General features: G+C 45.0%; 1 protein-coding gene across 7 annotated transcripts in view; it reads left to right on the top strand.

The window, feature by feature from the left end:
- The window catches only part of CRHBP (corticotropin releasing hormone binding protein), a 129,055-nt gene that overhangs the window by 50,307 nt on the left and 56,083 nt on the right, over positions 1-22,665 (top strand). For all 7 annotated transcript variants that reach the window (XR_015724466.1, XR_015724468.1, XR_015724464.1 and 4 more), the window contains 2 exons: positions 282-1,226; positions 1,863-2,036. The gene's annotated coding sequence lies outside the window, so the exon portion shown is untranslated. The remainder of the gene's footprint in view (positions 1-281; positions 1,227-1,862; positions 2,037-22,665) is intronic.

The raw sequence follows: 22,665 nt of genomic DNA, 5'->3' as shown, positions 1-22,665 counted from the left end.
GCTCTCTCAAGCTGGTGCCCACAAGAGATACCAGCCAGATGCTTGCAGTGGGAAAAGGCTGTTCAGCCCTTGACTTCTCTAGCTTTCTCAGAGAGTTTCTTTTCCAGAGACAGACTGCAGGGCGCCTGGGTGGCTCAGTCAGATTTGGGATCAGGCCCTGATCTCAGGGTTGTGAGATGGAGCCCGGCCCGGGGCTCTGCACTCAGCGGGGAGTCTGCTTGAGCTCTCTCTCCCTCTGCATCTCCATCCCCCCCTCACGTGAGTGCTCTTTCTCTCTTAAGTAAATAAATCTTAAAAAAGAAGAAGAAGAAGAAGAAGAAGAAGAAGAAGAAGAAGAAGAAGAAGAAGAAGAAGAAGAAGAAGAAGAAGAAGGACTGCTATGCAGTCATTATGTTTTCAAAGAACATCTACTCTGATGGGACGCGTCTACTATATAATACCAACTTCAGTATTTGGCATGGTCCCAAATGGGTTTTAAAACAGTGCTTCAGCATGAATTTGTAAGTTTTAAAGTTCTTGTTTCTATAGCAGGGCACAGGGATACAAGAGCACCTGGCTCCTGGCGTCTCAGACACACCAGGTTGGGCCATTCACCAGTGACAAATCCAAAGGCAGAGAGTCGAGTGGTGGTGAAACCAGAAAGGAATTAATTTAGTGAGGCCAGCACTTCCAAGACAGCGGACTAGTGTCTTAGGGGCTGTCTCCAAAGTGCTGAAAATACTGTCTGATTTATAGAAGGGAAATACGGGACAGAGGTGGGCGGGTCCGTGCAGGCGGGCAGTGAAGGTCAAATCGGTCATTGTCCTGGGGTCAGTCACGCGGTCGTGGTCTTGCAGGCTGAGACCAGTCCTTGTAAGAGATGCATCGGGAAGAACTTCATCAGAAAGCGCGAGGTTAAAATGAGGTAGCTGAAGTCCTCTTTCATTTCTACTTGCAGTTTTTCATTTTCTTTATCCCAGTCAGGAGAAGGGCTCCCTTACAAAGGCAAGGCCTGGGATGGGGTGGAAAGTACCAGTTGCCTGAAAACCACTTCCCTTCCTCACTTTTGTTTTTAAGAAACTGAGCCATGGAGGCAATTTTGTGAAGTGCCTCCAAGGAACATGTCGAGAGAGGGAATTATCCCAGAGGAAAAGATTTCCTCTGAGACTAAAAAGAGACGTCCTGAGCCCTGGAGGAGAAAGAGGGGTTTGCGGTTTGCAGAGGAGTGTGGGCCTCACGGTGTTCAGGTGACCTCTCCCTGGAATTTTCCTCTAACGTCTACCCTTCTCTCAGCCTCTGCATCTTTGACGTTTATCACTCCTGGAGGTCGGTGAGGAGCTGAGTCTGCCCTCTGGGCTTTCTTCCATCTCTTACAAGTCTTGCAGTGTGTTCTCCAACTTTCCTTCAGACTATAACACCTATTGTCTTGAGCCCTCAACCAAAATTCTAACAGCTGGGTATGTACCCCTTGAAAAAAGATTGAAAGGAAGCCCACCAAGGTGTTCACCATGACGGCGGCATTATAAGCAATGTTAATATTTTCTTTGTACTTTTACCTAATTTCTGATGTTTCAGCAGGGAACACTGGTCAGAAAATACTGCTGCGCTCTTGATTTTTATTAGGAAATTCCTGCTACTCTCGCTCCCACATCTTTATTCCTCCCTTATTGCCAGCTTATGAGAATGTCTTTCTCTCCGAGAGGACGTCCTCAGCTCTGTACTGCCTTACTTTTCTTTCTAACCTGGGCACCTGTCATGGCACCCACAAATTGGAGAAGTTAAGCACATGCTTTTTTAAGTGAACCTGTCTTTTTTTTTATTTTTTGAAGATTTTATTTATTTATTTATTTATTTATTTATTTATTTATTTATTTATTTGACAGAGAGAGAGAGAGAGAACACAAGCAGGGGGAGCTGCAGGCAGAGGGAGAGGGAGAAGCAGACTCTCTGCAGAGCCGGGAGCCGACCCCCACACCCGGAGATCATGACCTGAGCCAAAGGCAGAGGCTTCACCATCTGAACCACCCAGGCGCCCCAAGAAACGATCTTTTTAAAGGGTTAGTGGCAAAAATCTCTATCAAAAATTCCTAAGTGATAGTAATTTGGTCACCACATGTTATCAAGTACCGTCAAAGAACAATCGAAAGTTAAGGCCCAAGAACATTTTAAAACCCCTGATGTCCATGTAAGCAGTTTCACTTTTAGAGGCTCCCTTTTCATACGTGTGGGTACGCTACGACTTTGGGAAATGAATGCATCTTGCAAGTTAGGCGAGTGCTTTGGCGTTAGCCACAGAGGCATCTGACGGTCCATTTATTAGCTTGCATTAAAACCTTTTTTTTAATTGGAAGATAATTTAAAAACAAGAAACATCCCAGGATTGAAAAAGGGTGGGGGTGGGGGTCCTGGTTGTTTCTTGCCCCTCCCACCCTCTCCGTCCCAACTAATCCATCAGGCTTGCTTTGATAGTTGCCTTTTCCGGTGTCATATAAATGGAATCATACACCACATAACTTTGGAGTCTGGCTTTTTGCACTTAGCGTGACACATTTGAGGTTGCTGATTTTGTATGTATCAGTAGTTTGTTCTTTTTTATTGTTGAATAGTCTTTTTCATTATACGTATATACCACAACTTCTCTATTAACTAATAAAAGGACATTTGGGTTGTTTCTAATTTTGAGTGACTGTGATGAAATCTGCTATTTACAAGTTTTTGTGTGGACGTAAGTTTTCATATCTCCTGTACCGAAGAGGGGCTTGCTGGGCAATGTGGTATCCTAGATTTTTGTTTGCTTGTTTTTTTTTAGATTTATAACTTTTACTTACTTACTTACTTTATTTATTTATTTAGAGAGCACACATGTGAGCTGGGGTGGGGGGTGGAGGGGCAGAGGGAGAAGGAGAGGGAGAATCATAAGCAGGCTTCACGCTCAGCACTGAACCCTACACAGGGCCTGATCTCACAACCCTGAGATCCTGACCTGAACTGAAATCAAGAGTCAGACGCTCAACCGACTGAGCCACCCAGGAGCCCCTTAAGATTTTATTTTTAAGTAATCTCTACACCCAGTGTGGGACTTGAACTCACAAACCCCAAGATCAAGAGTTGCTCACTCCACCCAGTGAACCAGCCATTATAGACTTTTAAGTTAAAACTTATGAAGCGGTGTCTCCCTGTGGTTTTGATTTGGATTTTCCTAATGACTAATGATGTTGAACACTTTTCATATAGTTGTTTGCCGTCTATATGTCTTCTTTGGTGAGATATCTGTTCAAATCTTTGACCCATTAAAAAAGTTGGGTGGTTTATATTTTCATTCTTGAGTTATGAGAGTTCTTTATATATTCTAGATTATAAGACCTTTGTCAAAAATGTGTTCTGTGAATATTTTCTTCCTTTCCATTCTCTGAACATTATCTTCCACAGAGTAGAAATTTTTAATTTTAAAGAAGTCAAGTTTATTATTTTTTAAGAGTTTATTTGAGAGAGAAAGGAGCACACGAGTGGTGGGGAGGGAGAGGCAGAGGGAGAGAGAGAGAAGGAGAGTCTCTGCTCCATGGGGAGACCAATGTGGGGCTCAGTCCAGCACCCTGAGATCATGACCTGAGCCAAAGTCAGACACTTAACCCACTGAGCCTCCCAGGCAGCCCTGAAGTGTATCATTTTTAAAAAATGGATCATGCTTTTGATGTTTTATCAGAGAAGGCTTTGCCTAACTCAGTAGTTTTCAAATGGAAGACAGCTGCCCTACCCCAAACATTTGGCTATGTCTGAAGACATCTTTTACTGTTAGACTGAAGATCTAAAGCCCGTCTTAAACCCCCTGTCTCCTAAAACAGTCACATCGGGGATTGGGGCTTCAACATATGAATTGTGAGGGAACAAAATTCAATAGCAGAGTCTATCTGTAGGATTAATTCCTAAAAGTGGAATCGATTTTTTTATGTCAAAGATATTTATATTTAAATTTCTTATTTATGGTGTCAAATTTCCATCCAAAAACTTCTTACCAATTTATACTCTCAGAATTTTCATGTGAGTCTTTTTTCTGTATCTTCACTAACAATGCATATTATCCCAGTTTCCTTTTTGCCAATAGGTTTTTTACTTTGTGTTTTAAATTTTGTGAATGTTTTAGAGTACCTTTTATGGTTTTTTTTTTCTTGAAATGCACATTTTCCTTCAATCAGCATTAGAGGTTGATCCACTGCTGAGGCTTCTTCCCACCTGCTGCCCAGCGTAATGATGTATACGATGCTTTCTTCATTGGAATTCGCCTAACTTGGAACATGCGTGCCCACCTTCCACGAAAGGCCGTGCATCTGAGCATGATGGATGCTACTTACTCTGTGCAACGCAGAGCAGAAATAGTCACCCGGAGCCGTACATCAACTACAGTCAGTGTGCCCAATTTAAATGTTACAGTAATCAGCAAGAAACGTACTACACAGCCATTGGCTGGATTTCAAGCGCCTGTGTGGGCCTGTGATGTCAGGAAGTTCCTGAGTGCTCATCAAGGGCTAAAGAAAGTGGAAAGCCTCTTTGAAAAGCATCACTCTCAGGAGGGGGTCTGCCTGGAATAGGACTAGCTTGCCTCAAGCGGTGCCTAGCGCTTGGGGGCTTTGGAGCAAACTGCTTACGCTGATAAACTGGGGAGGGGGCCTGATAAACTGGGGAGGGGGCCGTGAGGAAGTGCTGCAGCACGTCAGCACTGTGGCAGCATGTCAGCACTGTGGCAGCATGTCAGCACTGTGGCGTGAAGAGCAGGGTGACACGGATTCGCTGATTTTACCCTGAAATTCACAACTGCCTTTTACCATTTCTCCTTACAGAAGTTATAAAAGTTTATTGTAGGGGGAAATGTGGACCTTTTTTTTTTTTAATGCCATTATCACACATTAAAAAAATTTTTTTAAAGGCGCCTGGGTGGCTCAGTGGGTTAAGCGTCTGCCTTTGGCTCAGGTCCTGATCCCAGGGTCCTGGGATCGAACCCCGGGTTGGGCTCCCTGCTCAGTGGGAGTCTGCTTGGGATTCTCTCTGTCCCTCTCCCTCTGCCCCTCCCCCCATTCATGTCCCGTCCCCCCCCCCCGACTCTCTCAAATAAATAAAAAATCTTTAAGAGAAATTTTAAGTTTATTTATTTTTAGTAATCTCTCCCCGCAATGTGGAGCTTGAACTTAAGACCCAGAGATCAAGAATCACATGCTCTTCTGACTGAGCCAGCCAGGCGCCCCCGCAGAACATGCATTTTTAACACAGTTCTCCAGGTGACTGGCATGCATTTTAAAATTTAAGAAGTGTTGGTCTCTAGGACCCCAGATAAGTTAGGTACGGATGAGAGGGGTGATAGGTGTTGTGTAGATGTCTGCTGCTATGTAACAAACCACACCAACACTTAGTAGCCTAAAAAATAAACATTTACGATCTCACATATTTCCTGAGGGTCCGAAGTCAGGAGTGATTTCTTCGCTTAGCTGGGTGGTTCTGGCTCACAGCTCTTCGAGGCTGCTGTCGGGCTCAGACCAGAGCTGCAAGTCACTGGGAGTAGTGGGAGATGATTGAGATACATGAGCGTGGAGAAGCTTGTTCTTTCTGGAAAGAGTGAGAAGTAGAACTCACCTGGTGTCCTCCTCTGCTATAGAATGATCCAATCTGGTGGGTGACCAAAAAAAGGAAAATACAAACCAAGTTCAGTTTTTCCCAATATTCAGACAATGCGTTTGGGGGGAAAGATGAAAGTGGTAGCGCATCAGGGGAGCTGGCAAGGACCGAGGGAGTGAGTGGGACTGACATTTAGCCCCTCTCCCCTGGGGAGCTGCTGCAGAACCTACTGGAAAGCACCCCATCACCCCAGCAGGAGCCCTGGGGCTGGGGAGAGAGACTCCAGAGACAACTCAGTGTAAAGCTTAACACCCCCCGATGCAGATACGTGAGGAACAGATGGGAAGCAGTCCTAGAACAAGAGAAGGGCTGGATGAGAGGGGTGCGGGAGAGGGGATGGGCGGATGAGACCAGATTGAAACTCTCTTCTCCACATAGTAACAGTGTGTGGATCAAGGCAGTAGAGTCAGCCTTTCAAAATAGAAAAGAAAAGATTCCCCCTGAAGAGTTGCAAAGCTCTCGGGTTTATGATTTTCTTTTCTTAGAAATTTCCACAGTAAATACAAGGACTAGAAATTCTCTCTCCCAGCTTCCTGTCTGTGTTTCCCGGTTGTTGTTCCTCTGAGTGTCCTGTTACTGACTTCATCGTGAGTTAGGACAGTGGCTAAATGCTCGGTGGCTGGGGCAACTGTCCTCATTCAGTCTGTTTGTGATTCTCGGAGGTATGTGCAGGTTTCGGGCTTTTCTGCTGCTTTCTTCTTATACTAATAGAAATGGGAGCAAGATATTAGGACCCAAAGCAAAGATGCTGACCACAAGAAGTGAACTGTGCAGTAACTGTCTTTGTCTGAGGCGCCCCAAAGCAAGTGGTGTTTGAATCTCTGAGGTCCTTTCACGTTCTGGGCGAGATTATTCTAAAGCCCATGCTCCTTATCCTGGCTTACTAAGCCCTTCCGATCTGGCTTCTTACCTGCCTCTCTACCCTCACCTCACATCATTTTCCCCTGAGCTCCAGTCACCTGGCCCCTCTCTGGGGGTGGGTGTGCAGTCAGGGATACCAAGCTGTTCTGTCCCTCTGCCCAGGTCCTTGTGGTGTGGTTGGCTCCTTGTCATCTTTCTCAACCCTGTTCAGATGTTACCTCCTCAGTGAGGCTGTTCTGATCTCTTCTCCAAAGGACCCTCCACCAATCACTCTTGGTCCTATTTCTTGGTTTATTTTCATTGCACTTCTAGTATCAGAATTATCTGGTTTATGTGGTTGATCATAAAGTGTCTGCTGTGGACTAAGTGTGTGCCTCCCCCATTCATGTGTTGAAGCCCCACCTCCCAGTGGGATGATATTTAGAGGTGGGGCCCTTGGGGGGCAGTTAGGTCATGAAGGTGGAGCCCTCATGATGGGATTAGTGCTCTTACAAAAAGAGACAGGAAAGAAGCGATTCTCTCTCTCTCTCTGCTGAGGACCTAGCAAGAAGGTGGCTGTCTATAAACCAGAAAAAGGGCTCTCACCAGAGCCCAACCTTGCTGCGAGCCTGATCTCAGACTTCCAGCTTCCAGAATTGCGAAATAAATGTCTGTTGTTTAAGGCCCTCTGTCTATGGTATTTATTACTGCAGCCTGACTAAGAGAGTCTGTCCTCACCAGACTGAGGTCCAGGAGAGTGGACCTGAGTTGGCCTTGTTTACTGCTCTTTTCCTCAGCATCTAGAATGATACCTAGTAGATAGTACGTGTTCAAAATGATTTACTGAATGCATTGTGAATGGTGAGGAGTTCCAAGTCTCAAAAGGTCAGGCTGCCCCATCCTTCTCTCTTTACATGTTTTTTATTTATTTATTTGAGATTTTATTTATTTATTTGACAGAGAGACAGCCAGCAAGAGAGGGAACACAGGCAGGGGAGTGGGAGAGGAAGAAGCAGGCTCCCAGCGGAGGAGCCTGATGTGGGGCTCGATCCCAGAACGGTGGGATCACGCCCTGAGCCGAAGGCAGACACTTAACAACTGAGCCACCCAGGCGCCCCTCTTTACATGTTTTTAAAAAGATTTTATTTGTTTATTTGCCAGAGAGAGAGAGAGCACAAGCAGGGGAGCGGCAGGCAGAAGGAGAAGCAGGCTCCCCATGGAGCGGGAACGCCATGTGGGACTCGATCCCAGGACCATGGGATCATAACCCAAGCCTAAGGCAGATGCTTAACCTACTGAGCCACCCAGGCGCCCCTTCCCTTGACATTTAAATCCCTTCCTGGTAACAAGCTAGGCCTCCGTAGCCACTCTCAGACAAGCAGCCTGCGTTGCCAGGTCATTCACCTCAAGGGCTCGGGCAAGTTCATGGCCCCCCCGGGTGGTGGCTCAGGCTCCTGAAGAGAACTGTTGGAAAATTATACAAGGAAACCCAAAGGGCATTTGGAGAAGGAAGAAATGAGATAAGGATTTGAATTTTAACCTATGAAGTGGCAGGTGTACAAAGGGGGGATCCAGGGAGATGAGGACTGACATTTGTGATGGTCAGGCCTTGTCCCTGCATTGTGCCCGTGTCATGACACCGAATCTACTCATCAGGCCTGTGCGGTGAGGATTAGTACTATTGTACAGATGTGCAAACCGAGGCTCAGAACAGTAAAGCACCTTTCTCAGGGTCATAGGTAGCTGATATGGTGAGGCCAGGGTTCAGGCTGAGCTCTGCTGACGCCAAGCCTCTCTCTGTGTATGTGTGTGTGTGTGTGTGTGTGTTCCCCATCCCACACCCTTGGCCTCTCTGGTCGAGGACAGGGCGGAGAAGGCGGGGCGCTGACATGCCTCGGCTGTTAGAACACGCATGGGAGCACAGAGGGAGGACTGCGTCCTGCGCTCCCATCTCCAAAGACCTCAAGCATCCTTTAGAAGCACCTGAGTCAGAACCGCCTCCTCTGTTTTGAAACAAAGGGTCTCATTCACTGTCATTTTTACACAATAGAGACCTCTATAAATTAGAGCTTTTTGGTCTTTCAGTTGCAAAGGAAACAAGGACTGTAACTGCGTAATCTCCCCAGTGCGGAGGAGGAGGACGTGTAAGCCACAAAGGATGCCTGAAGTTTCCAAACCTGCTTGCTTCCCGAGCAGTCTTTACTGGGCAGAATTACATGTGAGTGGTGGTGTGCCTGCGGCTCCGGAGCCCATTTTGAAAATGAGATAATGCGTCTTCAGGGCGCGGGAGAGAGAATCCTTTGTCCCTCCTGTCGTATTGTATGGAATAACAACAGAGGCTCTACAGAGAAGGGGTGAGGCAGGAGGGGGAAGCCGCTTAGACATGCTGCTCTCCTTCTGAATTCTGGTGCAGAGAGTAGCAAACCGGCAAAGCCACACACAGCTGCCAGTTCCCCTTCCAGAATGATAGGGGATGAGTGAAAAACAAGAGCTCTTTTCATGTCCACGTGGGGTTCTATCATCCGCAACCTCCCAGCGTCACTTACTGGGTTAGAAGCTATTTAGTGTTATACGCAAGTAATGAATCATGGAACTTTACATCAGAAACTAGGGATGTACTGTATGGTGACTAACATAACATAATAAAAAATTATTATTAAAAAAAAAAAGAAGCTATTTAGCTCGTTCCGGTGTTTCCTTCGCTCTTGGAGTCTGACCCGCGGTGGAGGAGCTTACCCGTCCGCCTGGCTGATGGACACCCTAGAGAGCAAATTACAGGGCCACGAAGGCGGAATGCAGGCTTCTAGCTAGACAGTGCCCCCAACACGTGCAAACACGCAGGGAAGGTTGGTCTTTGAATTATATATTCATCCCGGCTTGTTACATGGGAGGGAGAAAGTACATGCGTAGTGCACTTTTTTTGCTGAAAAAACTTCTTGAGTGAGGCTCGTGTGGGTGTGTGGGGGGGGCCTCTTCACCTGGAAACTTCATTACTAATTCAGGGAAAGAGATGCCAACCTCCTTCTGCTAAAGGAAAGAGGTGCAATGAATAGAAGGCACCAGAAGCTGACGAAAGGGAAGGAAGAAGGCCTGTGTACAGCTTTATGCGAAGAGGCAAATGGTGCTAACAGCATCTGGAGCCTCACACCCTGAGATGTTACTGCGTAAAGCCGCTGCTGGCCTGCTCTTTCTGTAACAGGGCAAGGCACTTGCAGTCAAGACACACCTGCTGCTTCTGCCCAGAGGAGTTCTTCATTTGTAAATCAGAGAAATCCGAAAGCTAGAGAAGACCCAGCAAGCTCCCAATCCAGGGTTTCCTAAATTCTCCTGTAGAGCAGAGTCATGTGTGAAGTCCGGCCTGGACGCTGCCAGCCTTTTCAGAGCAGTGGTGGGACTCTCTTTGTTGCTGAGCAAGCTCCTTTCTTATTCCTCTGCTTCAGCAGGTCTGGCGAGTGTGTGAGTGCAAGTCTGAATTTTACAGAGGAGGAAGTGGGGGTCCGCACACATGACACACCCAAGGGCACAGCAGAGCCAGGCCTGAACTGGGCTGGGAAGCACAGTAGATCCTAGTCTCACCTGATTTCCATAGTAAGCAGGCACAGATCTCACCGTGTGGGTTTTGGGCTACAGAGCCGAAGATGCGGTTGTGTAGGGCAGGAGGCAATTGGGATTAACCCCCCTGTTCAGTCTGTAGCAGGAAGTTCTTTCCCAAGCTCCTGACCGAAAACAGCTCTGAGGATTCCTGAGTAGTCCGTCAGCTAAGGCAGCTCATATCTCTGTTGAATACAGCAGATCTCTGTTCTATTGATCGCTCGGTCTGACTCACCACTGATAGTTTTAAGCAATTGTCAGAGGTACGCTTCGGGGGAGGGGGGATCTAGGGAGAAGAAGAGTGTGTGTGCTCCTACAGTTTCCGGATACGCTGCCCATCTGGGGGATGGTTCAGGAGTCCACTAGAGGAGACTTTTTTCTTTTTTTAAGATGTTATTTATTTATTTGTCAGAGAGCACGCACAAGCCGGGGGAGCGGCAGGCAGAGGGAGAAGCAGGCTCCCTGATGAGCAGGGAGCCCAATGGGGGACTGGATCCCAGGCCCCTGGGATCATGACCAGAGCTGAAGGCAGATGCTTAACCGACTGAGCCACCCAGGCGCCCCTAGAGGAGACACTTCTTTAAAAAAATGCAGCATGGCAAGCTTTCTGTGGAAATGGATACCCAGGTTAATTCAGGAGCAGCCTAGAGAGCTAGAAAGGAGTCTGCAAAGTTAAGAGCTCTGTGCTGGAAGTTGTGGAGACAGTGGGATGCTGAGGTCTGCACACTTACGGAAACTGCAAACAAGCAAAGGAAGTCAGATCTGTCTTTAAAGGGGCCCCTTTGGGTCCTTTCAATGATGATTTGTGATCTATGATGGAGATACAGTTGTGGATTCAGTTATATTAGTGTGTTTTCTGCCTAAGCTATTAATTTATGGTAGAGATATTCATTCCTTTTTTTTTTCTTTTTTTGGTATAAACCTATGGTTTCTGCCTTTATCCTAAGTAGAGTCATAAAAGAATCCCCAAACTTACAAAACATAACTGATGTTAACTTGTATTTTTGCACATATGTAATATGCCATTTGTGGTTTTGAGGTGGGGTCAAGAGGCTGTTCTGAAGTCAGCGGGAGTAGGTTCGAAACCTATGAACCCACTGGTAGCAAATAAAGAGTAATCCAAGAGACAGGCAGATCCCAGTTGATGTGGTACTTCTGCTTTTTGCAGGGCCAGTGGCATTTCAGGAGGAGCAATTTGTTCGGGGCCGGAAAGCCCTCCGAACACACACTGATGCCTTAAACTCAAAGTGATTTATTCTCTTTATGGTTAAGTACTCTGAGCTCCTCCTTGGCAATTCAGTGAACTCCTGAGAGAGGAACAGAGTCGTCAGCTACGTGGAGTCTGTGTGTCAGGCAGAGAAAGAGTGGAGACAGGAACCAGCATTTGTTAGATTCTGCTTTGTACCTGGAAGCATTGTAAAGCTTCCAGCTTATTACTTTAGTTGGTCCTCTCAACAGCTCAGCAGAAATAGGGAGGATTATCACCCCTCTAGAGATTAGCCCCAGCCACCCGGAGGTGAATAACTGCACAGCCAGGACATGGTGTGGTTTCAGTCGGCTCAGGAGGCTGTAACAAATAGCCTGGATGGGATGGCTTCAACAGCACACGCTGGTCTCTCACTGTCCTGGAGCTCAGGAAGTCCACGACCAAGGTGGCTGCAGATTCGGTTCCTGAGGCAGGCCTCCGTCCTTATGTCCTCACTGGGCCAGGGAGAGAAAGCACACTCTGGGCTCTCCTCCTCTTCTTATAAGGGCACTAATCCCATCATCCAGACCCCATCCTCATGACCTCACATACACCTCCTCACCCCCCACAGGCCCACCTGCAAATACCATCCCACTGGGGGTTAGGGCTTCAAGGTATGAATTGGGGGGGGGGATAAAAGCGTTTAATTCATAGCAGGCATCCTCACTTTCAGCCCCTTTGTGTGGTTGAACCATGGCGTGAATGAAGAAGTGCTGTAGAAAGGACCAGATGGGCAGGGAATCTGACAACACTGGTTTTGGAATTGGGAGACCACCGATTGTGGGAGCCTGGCACCCAAAGGCAAGTGGCAGTCTTGAGAACAAGATGAGATCACTTATAGGGAAAAAAGAAAGTTTCTTTTCTTTCCTTTTTTTTTTTTTGTACACCTAAGACACAGTGTATAAAATTTGACACCAGTACGTACACACTCAGATGCACACATACGCACGTGCAGAGACACAGAGAAATAGGGTTGGGGTCTGTAACAGTGGTTTTCTGGGAAAACCCGTTTTCCCATTTCTAGATGGGGAAATTATGAGTTATTTTTTCTTCATTCATTTCATATATATATAATTTATACCCCAGATCCTCCCAGTATCTTTTCACAAGATGTCAGTTGTTTTTCAAAGGTCACTTGTATTGTGTCTGCGTATCTTAAAGCAGCAGGTTGTAAATTCAGGCATTTAATGTTGACTCTTTTTGTTGTTTTTTTTCCCTCACACTGATGTGAGGTTTGTGTTCTTGTTCGTCTGGTTTTGTGCAAGACCAACCAGTTCCTTTGATGTCCTACAGGTACAGCCTAGGTGACCTAAGTCAGTTAGGTTGGAGGAAAACTGTTTCTCTGAGCTTTTCCCCAGGCTTTCAACAATATGAGATTTTTATGCCTTTATAGTGACCAGTTAGGAGTAAAGGTCGTTTATGAAGCTCTCATTAGAAAAATAAAGCCCCGGGGCGCCTGGGTGGCACAGCGGTTAAGCGTCTGCCTTCGGCTCAGGGCGTGATCTCGGCGTTATGGGATCGAGCCCCACATCAGGCTCCTCTGCTATGAGCCTGCTTCTTCCTCTCCCACTCCCCCTGCTTGTGTTCCCTCTCTCGCTGGCTGTCTCTCTGTCAAATAAATAAATAAAATCTTTAAAAAAAGAAAAAGAAAGCCCCACTGAGCTTCCCACTATCCTTGTTCCACAGATGAATGCTTCATTATTACCCTTTTCAAAGAAAAGCCATTTATTTATTCATCAACAGTTTTAAAATAAAAAGGAAATGAAGCTTGATTTTTTTTTTTATTGGTGGGGTTTGGGAAATAAGAGTATAAAAATCAGGAAAAGAAAAGCCTTTAATGATTCTTTGTAATATTTAAGACTTAAACAAAGCAGCTCCTTACCAGTGGGAGCTAAAACTAATTAGAAATCAAAATTATATTTGCTTCATCAATATTAAATCCAAGAGAAAACAAAGAGGTGTTTTTGCAATCAAATTTAATTTAGTGTAATAATCTTAGTTCCTGCTATTTGCAACCGTGGGAGTTTTCTTTAAAAGAATGTTTATAGATATGTTTTGTAAAGAGTCAACAATTTGCTAAGTTTTGTGTAGAATTGAGGTGGTTCAAAGGAGGGAGAATAGAGGGCATCAGCACAGAGAGATGAGGTGAGATCCAAGCAGTTGCTCAAGACCTGTGTCGCTGGTGGATGCCTCAGAGAAGCCAGGCAAGAAGCCTGAGGTCAGCTGGGTCCCCAGGGTGTGCCCCCCCCCCCCGCCCGCCCCGCCATCTTCTTCTCAGCTGTGTTGCTGGGCAGTTTTGCCTCCCTCAAGGGACCACAGGAGATGAGAATATTATCCTAGTGGTGTGTTCTCCCTCATGGGAGCCGTGGTGCAGGGAGAATCTTCTGGAGTGCCCATCAGCCTCTTCTAGAAGTAGTGGAACAACCTGCGGGGGGTGGGGGGGGGCTCCTTCCCCTGGACAGTTTGAAGGCATCTCAGAGCACTGGGAAGTCGCTGATCTGATCAAGCCTGGGCTGCATGAGCGTTGGAACGTAACGACTCACCTTCCAGAACACCCCGTGCAGTGTTGCTGTGGACGGGAAGGAGCAGTTGCGTCTTCCTTGGGTGCGACCACCATCTACTGAACTTTGGCTGCACGCCAGACCCGGCGTTAGGCACTTTTCAAATATTGTCTCGCTCAATATTCACAACAACCTAGGGAACAGGAGTTGTTATCCCCATTTTTAAATAATACAACTCATCGATTCTCATTTCTTCATGGCTACATCTTTCTTTTTATTGTGGTAAAATACACATAAAATGAAATCTACCACTTTTAACCATTTTTAAGTGTATGATTCAGTGGTATTACAAACATTCACATTGCTGAGCGACCATCACCACCATCCATTTCCAGAACTTTTTCATCATCCCACGTGGAAACTCTATACCCATTAAACAAAAACTTCCATCCCTCCCCTCAACCCCAGTTAACCACTATTCTACTTTCTGTCTCTATGAATTTGCCTATTATAGGTCCCTCATAGAAGTGGAATCGTACAATGCTTGTCTTATGTCTGGCTTATTTCACTTAGCATAGTGTTTTCAAAGGTCATCTACGTTACAGTATCCCCATTTTGTTTTGTTGTTTTTTTATATTCCCCCACCCCCATCCTACTAAATGATCATCTTTGCCATTTTAACAAGCTCCTGAGTTGATTCTTATGGAAAACTAAAGTTTGAGTATTACTTCATATTTCTTTATTGAAAGTGCCATGCGAAGCGATGGTAGTGGAGAAAACAAATGCCCAGTAACATGGGCAAGGCCAGGTGGTCTCACTAACAGGAAGAAGTGAGTAAACAAGGTTCCAGTTCTCAGAGCCTGTGTATTCAGGTGGCCTCTCCTAGGATGATTTCCACTGTGTCCACCCTGTAGCTCCTTTGCGACCTCATGACTTACCCTTTTATGAGATGAAAAGGTAAATCTTTTATAGTTATGCTATACTTTTCACTCTCATTTTTATGGGTCCTGTCAGCTTGCATTACGTATGAAAAATCACACTAGCTTATTGTTCAGAGCTGTGAAAATGTAGCATCCGATGTGTGGTGTCAGAAAAAAAACATACCGGTGCAGAGAGACGCTGGCAGACCAATGCACAGTGTAACCAGAGGACATGGCACATTTAGTATGGGACTGAGAACTCACCTTCAGGAAGACTTTCACCTTGAAATCTGATGATATGTGGAGCAGATGTTTTAATTTACCTATGATAATTTGCATAATCAATTTAACATGTGGTTTATCAAACCTGCCAAAGAGCAGCTGACAATATGGAATTAATATGATCACTAATTTGACACATCATTGAGATTAATTTGACCCTTCTCGCTCTCAGAATACCCAGAGGTCTTCACGGACAGGCGTGTTGTGCTATGAGATGCTGTATGTGGCAATCTAAAATCCACCGTTTAGCCTCATAAATAAAGCAACTCCTTTGTCAGCATGCCTCATGCTTTTACTCTTTTCCTTTCAAGCTCTCGTCTAAATGGACAAGAAGGCAATGAGTGAATACTGGGGGAGGCAGCCAATTCTGAGTGTTCATGACTTTATGAGAAGTAATTGATTTGTTTCTCCTCCAGGACTATAAATTGTTGTATCTTCTCCCTGCTGTTGGTTTATTCTTTTTTTTTTTTTTTTATGATTTTTTATTATATTATGTTAGTCACCATACAGTACATCCCCGGTTTCCGATGTAAGGCTCGATGATTCATTAGTTGTGTATAACACCCAGTGCACCATGCAATACGTGCCCTCCTTACTACCCATCACCGGTCTATCCCATTCCCCCACCCCCCTCCCCTCTGAAGTCCTCAGTTTTGCTGTTGGTTTATTCTTGATCCTAGACTCAAAGAGATATTACCTTTAAGACTCCATAGTGAGAGGGCACCTGGGTGGCTCAGTTGGTTAAGCATCTGCCTTTGGCTCAGGTCATGATCCCAGGGTCCTGGGATCCAAACCCACTTTGGGCTCTCTGCTCAGGCTAGAGAAAGCCTAGTGTCAAGGCAAGCAGTGGGGGAAGCTACAGACCAACCCGCTCAAAGGGATTGCTGCTGAAATTGAGCCTGGCGGGTGTGCTGGACGGAGTGGGGAGGAGATGAAGGCACCAAAATAAACACTGCTGAAAGCCTCGGAGAAGCTGCTAGATCTCAAGATGCAGTTTCTCATCATTTCTCAGTCCTTGAGCCTCTTATCCATTCCCCCTCCCCCGCTCCCCAGAAGTTTGAAGGTTTGGGGCGCCTGGGTGGCACAGTGGTTAAGCGTCTGCCTTCGGCTCAGGGCATGATCCCGGCGTTCTGGGATCGAGCCCCACATCAGGCTCCTCAGCTATGAGCCTGCTTCTTCCTCTCCCACTCCCCCTGCTTGTGTTCCCTCTCTTGCTGGCTGTGTCTATCTCTGTCGAATAAATAAAAATAAAATCTTTAAAAAAAAAAAGTTTGAAGGTTCATTCTCTGCAGAGCGCCTCTGTACTATGGACACCAGCCTCTCGAAATTCTAGCACCATACCAAAACCAGAACAAATGAGCGATCTTTTGCACACTGAATCCCAAATGCAGAGCCCTTCCAGATTTTTCCATTTGGCTCCAGAACACCAGCACCCAGACTTTACCCTTCTAGGTAAGAGATTGGGAAAAGCTTCCTTACAGACTAAATTTACGCCTGTTCCTGAAGCCTTCAAACTGGAACAGTATAGCACTTAGGGATACAAATCTAGGTGACCCACAACCATAGGGAAGTAAGGGATAAACGCTTGGTCCCTGTGACAGAGAGTAAGGGGGATGCCTCCGGGGTAGAGCCCGGTAGTGTTCTGTTTCTTAAACTGAGTGGTGGGAAGAGGGATGGTAATACAACTTAGTAGTATTCTCATTTAAACTGTGTATGTACACTTAACACACTCTTCTCTGCACCTTACGTATTTTACAATTCAAAAAATGTTGGTGCTATCTCAGAAGGTAGCACTGGGATAGGACTATGAGGGGCACCCCCCAGACCTCTTTCCTCCCTGTCTTTCTCCCTTTCTCCTTTTCATTCCTGTTCTGTTTCCTCTGTTCTCTCATCCCCTCTTCCTTTTTCTAATTTGTCTTATTTTTTACTTTAGCTCTCTTAGTTACACCTCAGTAGCCTTCCTTAGGGAACAAAAGTGTCGGTGTCTCTCATGAAGCTTTTAGAAGGTATCGTGCATTTTTTCACCATGATTTTATCCCTCAGTGTTTTTAACTGAGGTGTAATCTATGTGTGATAAAATACACAGATCTTAGCTGTACAATTCCATGAGTTTTGACAAATGTATATACCATGTGACCCCCATCCCAATCAAGATATAAAGCATTTCCTTCTCCCAAGAAGTTTCCTTGTGCCCAGTCAATCCCCAACCCCAGGGGCAAACCATGTTCTGATTTCTATCACCACAAAGTGATTTTGCCAAGTCTGAGCTCCAGAACATTGCAAACATGCAGCATATACTCTTTTTGTCTGTTTTTTCCCCCCATCATTGTAACTTTTTGGGATTCATCCGTGCTGACATATGGATCAGTAGTTCTTTTTTTTTTTTTATTGCCAAGTACTTTTCCATTACATAAGTACAATTTGTTTGACTTTACATTTTTCCTAATGTCAGTTTTTTAAAAAGCTAATGTTTTTTAAGTTGGAAATTAGTAGATCTTTATGTCAGCCTTGTATTTACTGAGCTGTGGGCTTGAATAATACCTGGAAAATGTGACATAACCCAGGTCTTCTTTTTTCATTTTTCTTACCCTGGTGCGGTTCTAGTTTTCCAGATGGTTGCGTATTTGGGACAATGACACAGGTAGGGGCGCACTGCTCTGTCTCTACTTTAGGCCATAATAGTTTAATAGCCTGGCGAGAGCCCAGAGGCACTGGTCCTAGGACTTTTGCATTAGTTTCTTTGAGTATGAGCTTTGATCTCTTCACACTGCATTTCGTGAATGGTGAATTTGAGATTACTGGTTTATGATGAAAGGATATAACTCAGAGCCAGTTGGAAGAGATGCATAGGGCAAGCTATGGGGAAAGGGCGTGGGGCTTCCATGCTCCAGGGACCCAACTGGCGCCAGTCTCTACCTGTCATCAGGGGTTTTTTAGTTTTAATTCAGCTCTTCAGTGGATGTGAAGTGGTATTTCATTGTGGTTTTATTTTGCATATCCCGCTGACAAGTGATGCCAAGCACCTTCACATGTGCGTATTGGCAATTTATATATCTTCCTTTGTGAGGTGACTATTCAAGGCATTCGCCCATTTTATTTTACTTTTTAAAGATTTTATTTGAGAGAGAGAGAGCCTGCTTGGGCACACGTGCAGGAGTTGGGGGGGAGGGGAAGGGACAAGCAGACTCTCCACTGAGCAGGGAGCCTCATGTGGGGTTCCATCCCAGGACACCCCCACCCCCCCAAGATCATTACTTGAGCCAAAGTCAGACGCATCACGGACTGAGCCATTCAGACAGTCCGGCATTTGCCCATTTTAAAAATATAATTGTTTTCTTTATATGACTGGTTTGTCAGATATATGAATTCACAGTATTTTCTCCCATTCTGTGGCATGTCTTTTCATTTTCTTAATGGTATCTTTTGATGAGCAGAAAGGTTAATTTTAACAAAGTTCAATTTACCAGTTTGTCTTTTATGGTTCGTGCTTTCTGTCACCTAAGAAATGTTTGCCCGTCCTGGGATTACATAGATATTCTCCTATGTTTTCTTCTGTATACTTCATAGTTTTAGCTTTTATGTCAATGTCTGTGATTCATCTCAAATTAATTTTTGTGTATGGTGTAAGGTAGGGATCAAGTTGTGTGTGTGTGTGTGTGTGTGTTTTCCATACAGATATCCAGTTGTACCAGCACCTCATGCCTTTAAACTGACTGAATGTGCCTACATCCCTTTGCCCATCATACATTAAAGTATTCGATTTTTTAAAAGATTTATTTATTTATTTTATTTTAGAGAAAGAGACGACTCACATGAGCGGGGGGAAGGGCAGAGGGCGAGGGAGAGAAGCAGACTCTCTGCTGAGCATGGGGCCTGATCAACCCAGCCTCAGTCCCACGACCCTGAGATCATGACCTGTGCCAAAATCAAGAGTCGGACACTTAACCTGACTTAGCCACCCAGGGGCTCCCAAACCTATTCTAAACCTAAACCTGAAATCTCAGGATTTGTATCTTTGTCTTCCACATCATATTGCCTCCCTAAAGCATAGCCAATAACTTTAAGTGCAAATTAGTATATCCCCCAATTACAAGTGATTTGCTTCTTTAGAATCATATATTTCAAATTTAAAGAGAGAAAAGATTTTGTAAGGAAAAAACTTTTCAGCTTTTCTTTGACTCTGCCCTTCCACTGTTTAAGATGCAGACAAAGTCAGTTGTTGAGTTTCACGCCTCAGAATTGTGTGTGTGTGTGTGGTGAAATACTATGAAATAAAATTGGTATTTAGATCATTTTTTTGGTGTTTTCAAAGTTAGTATATGTCTGGCTTTTTTAGAAAATCAAGTTTACCTAAAATCAAAGGAATAAGAGTTCCAAATGAAGAAAACAGGAAAGTGTTGAAAAACGCAAAGTAGTCAGGGAGTAATGGAAGCGATCAGCAGATGTAAAATTAGGAATGACCTAAGTGAGGGAAGTTGCTGCTGCCTGGTAGAGCTGGAAGCCAGAGCAAAGGAGGCTGAGGGAAAACCAAGGCATGACTAGGTATGAATAGAATAAAGAGTTAATTTTTTAAGAGATTACACTTAGTCGTCATCTCTCCTTAGGGTCCTATTGGTTGCGACGGTTTCTCAGACTTTTCTTGTTTTCGGTGACCCTGTCAGTTGTGAGGAGTACAGATCAGATATATTGTAGGATGCCTGTCTACTGGAATTTGTCTGTTTTACTCGTGATTAGACTGGGTTATGGGTTTATGAGAGGAAGCTCACAGAGGTAAAGGGCCTTTTCATCACATTGTATCAGGGCCATTAAAGGATTTCAGACAAATTTTAAAGCTATCACAGGACCTTAGGGACCCACCAACCTCTGAGGCTAGACATCTTCCCCTGACCCCTTCTCTCCTCTCTCACCCTCCTGTGGCCGCGGAGGCTGGGCGATAGATAACTCCTCTCTTCTCTCGTCCCGAAATGCTGCACCTCCCCCTGCCTTGTATACAGTCCTTTTATTAAACTCCCCAAAAATGACCCATTTGAGAGCGCCGTCTGTTTCTTGCTGTGATGCTGACTGTTTACACCCACTTCCTCCTCATCTTAGAGATGAAGGGAATAACTTGTCCAAACTCCCAGTGATCTGGGACTTGAGACCCTGAATCTAGAGCCCTTTTGTTTCCACTCTATAGCTAACACACATGGAAACCAGAATGAAACCCCTACAGTTCTTGATTACTCCTTTGGGGTATTGTCTCCACAGTGCTGTGCTGGGTCAGAATGGAGCCTCGGGCAAAAGGAAGTATCACTAAGACCAAGGGCGTCTTTATCTAAAGCTTTGACATTTTGTTCATCATGGCTTTAATTTTCATTTTATTATGTATTGCACTGTAAAATTATTTGTCATGATGACCGAGTCTTTGTGCCCCACCTGAGCCCAGCCCTGTCCCTCCAGCTTCCCCTACCTTTCTTACTGCCACACCACACAGCTGTCTGTGGTCCTGGAAAGCCAACTCTCCGACGGCTTCAACCCTCCTCTCTTCCCTTTCCCTGGGGCTTTACCATTTGACTCTCATCACGTGGCTGCTGCCACATTTTTGGATGTGGTCAGCCAATATCGTAGTGGGGACAATTCTTTAATTTGTAACTTGGTAGGAAGTGTAGAAGCCCCTCCATTCAATTTGCTTTTAGGTACCATCCACGAGTTCCAGGGGCGTGTGTGTGTGTGCGCGTGTGTGTGCGCGTGTGCGCGTGCTGAGAACAGGACAGGACGAGCCACCCGGCCAGACTTCCAGGGGTTTACATTTAGAGTCAAAGACAGGGATATTAAAAGTTATAATAAAATGTGATAAAGGGTTTTCAGGGTATCCGTACAATACTATGAGTGTAGAGCAACTCAGTCTGTTGCTCACAGTTTGTGGAAGGAAGGAAAGGAAGGAGGGAGGGAAAGAGGGAGGAAGGAAGGTGGGTTCGAAGGCAGGGAGGGTTGACAGAGGGGTGAGGCAAGCTGGCCACGGGCAGGGGTCTCACAAAAGTGTGCTAAGAAGGCACCACAGAGAGCTCACCAGTGCCTAGCTTGCAGCTGACCCTACTGATTTCTGTATTTAGAACATCTCCTCTCACTCCACATAATAGGCAGACTTTTCTCCTTTAGATTTATTTTAAGGCACCAAGAAAAGAGACTTTTTACACTTCATTTCTCTTCCGTCAGAGAAGAGGCTGATGTGATGTGCCCATGCGCGTCACCGCTACCTAATGACAAACATACCAACGGTCCTGGACCCGGCTGTACTTTTCCCTTTGATGCATGCAGTGAGGGATTATTAAATTGCATTTCATTATGATCTATTGGCTAGATGTTAGTCATGGCATATTCTGGAGTAAGCGTGAAGGAAGTTGAGATAACAATGTCACTCCAAAGTCAAGGAAGCCAACGCACAAACACGAACGGTCCCTAGTCTCCTTTGTGCTTATTGGCCTGACGGTATCTTGCTTTGTGCTGTGCCATCTCACTTTGTGCTGCTAGCGTTGTCATTTTTAAAACACAAAATAAAATTTTGGGGGTTAATTTCCAGGGCTGTTGTCTTTAAAGAAAAGTCAATTACCTGGCTGGAGATAGAGAGATCTTTTTCGTCTAGACATTGTTTCTGACTCATGGTGATAATGTGGGCAGATCATTTAATCTCTCATTTTCTCCTATCATCACTGTTTGGCAGCTTTCCTTTGTGTGGGACATATAATATTTAATATCTAAAATAATACACATTGTAGATCATCATTTTACAGATGAGAAAATTTATGATCAAAGAAGTCATTAAACCAGGGTTTTTTGTTTTGTTTTGTTTTTTCAGTCTTTTGAAGATACCTATATATTTTGTGAAGTCAGCATCCCTTCTGGAAACTGCTTCTCCCTTCTCCATCCATGTGGCTGTCATGAGAGCAGTTATGTTATGATAGGATCCTATCTGCTGGGCTCTGAGCCTTTTCCCACAAAGTTGTGTGGACTGGAGATGATGAGAACATTGATTCAGGGTGTTTTTTTTTATTTGTCAAATGGTAACATGTAGAGCTTAGAAATGGTCGGTGGCCAGTTTACTGCCACAGACACTGCACATCGGAGGGGAAGGCAGCCTGAGGCAGAGAGACTGGAAGCTAGGAGTTCAAACCCTTGTCTCCAGTTCTCTGCCCATGCAGGGTACAGGATGTCCGTGCGTCCTGATGGTTCCCCTTTTTGCTTAAGTTCAAACTTGGTATCAGTCACTTGCAACCCCCCAAAGTCCTAATCTTTACTCACTGCTGGTCATTTTTATTTTTAATTTTTATTTAAATTCAATTAACATATAATGTATTATTGGTTTCAGAGGTAGAGTTCAGTGATTCATCAGTTGCATGTAACACCCAGTGCTCATTACATCATGTGTCTTCCTTAATGTCCGTCACCCAGTTTCCCCATCCCTCCCACCCCTCTCCGCTCCAGCAACCCTCAGTTTGTTTCCTGTGATTAAGAGACTCTTACAGTTTGTCTCCCTCTCTGATTTCATCTTGTTTTATTTTTTTCCTCTCTTCCCCTCTGATTCTCTGTTTTGTTTCTTAAATTCCACATATCACTGCTGGTCATCTTAAGTAGAACAAAACAAGATAATGGATTTGGGTTGAAA

Source organism: Ursus americanus, chromosome 5 (assembly GCF_024610735.1).
Source record: "Ursus americanus isolate L20-20 chromosome 5, mUrsAme1.1.p, whole genome shotgun sequence".
In the NCBI taxonomy this organism is placed as follows: Eukaryota; Metazoa; Chordata; class Mammalia; order Carnivora; family Ursidae; genus Ursus; species Ursus americanus.
This window is presented reverse-complemented; position numbering and strand designations above follow the sequence as displayed.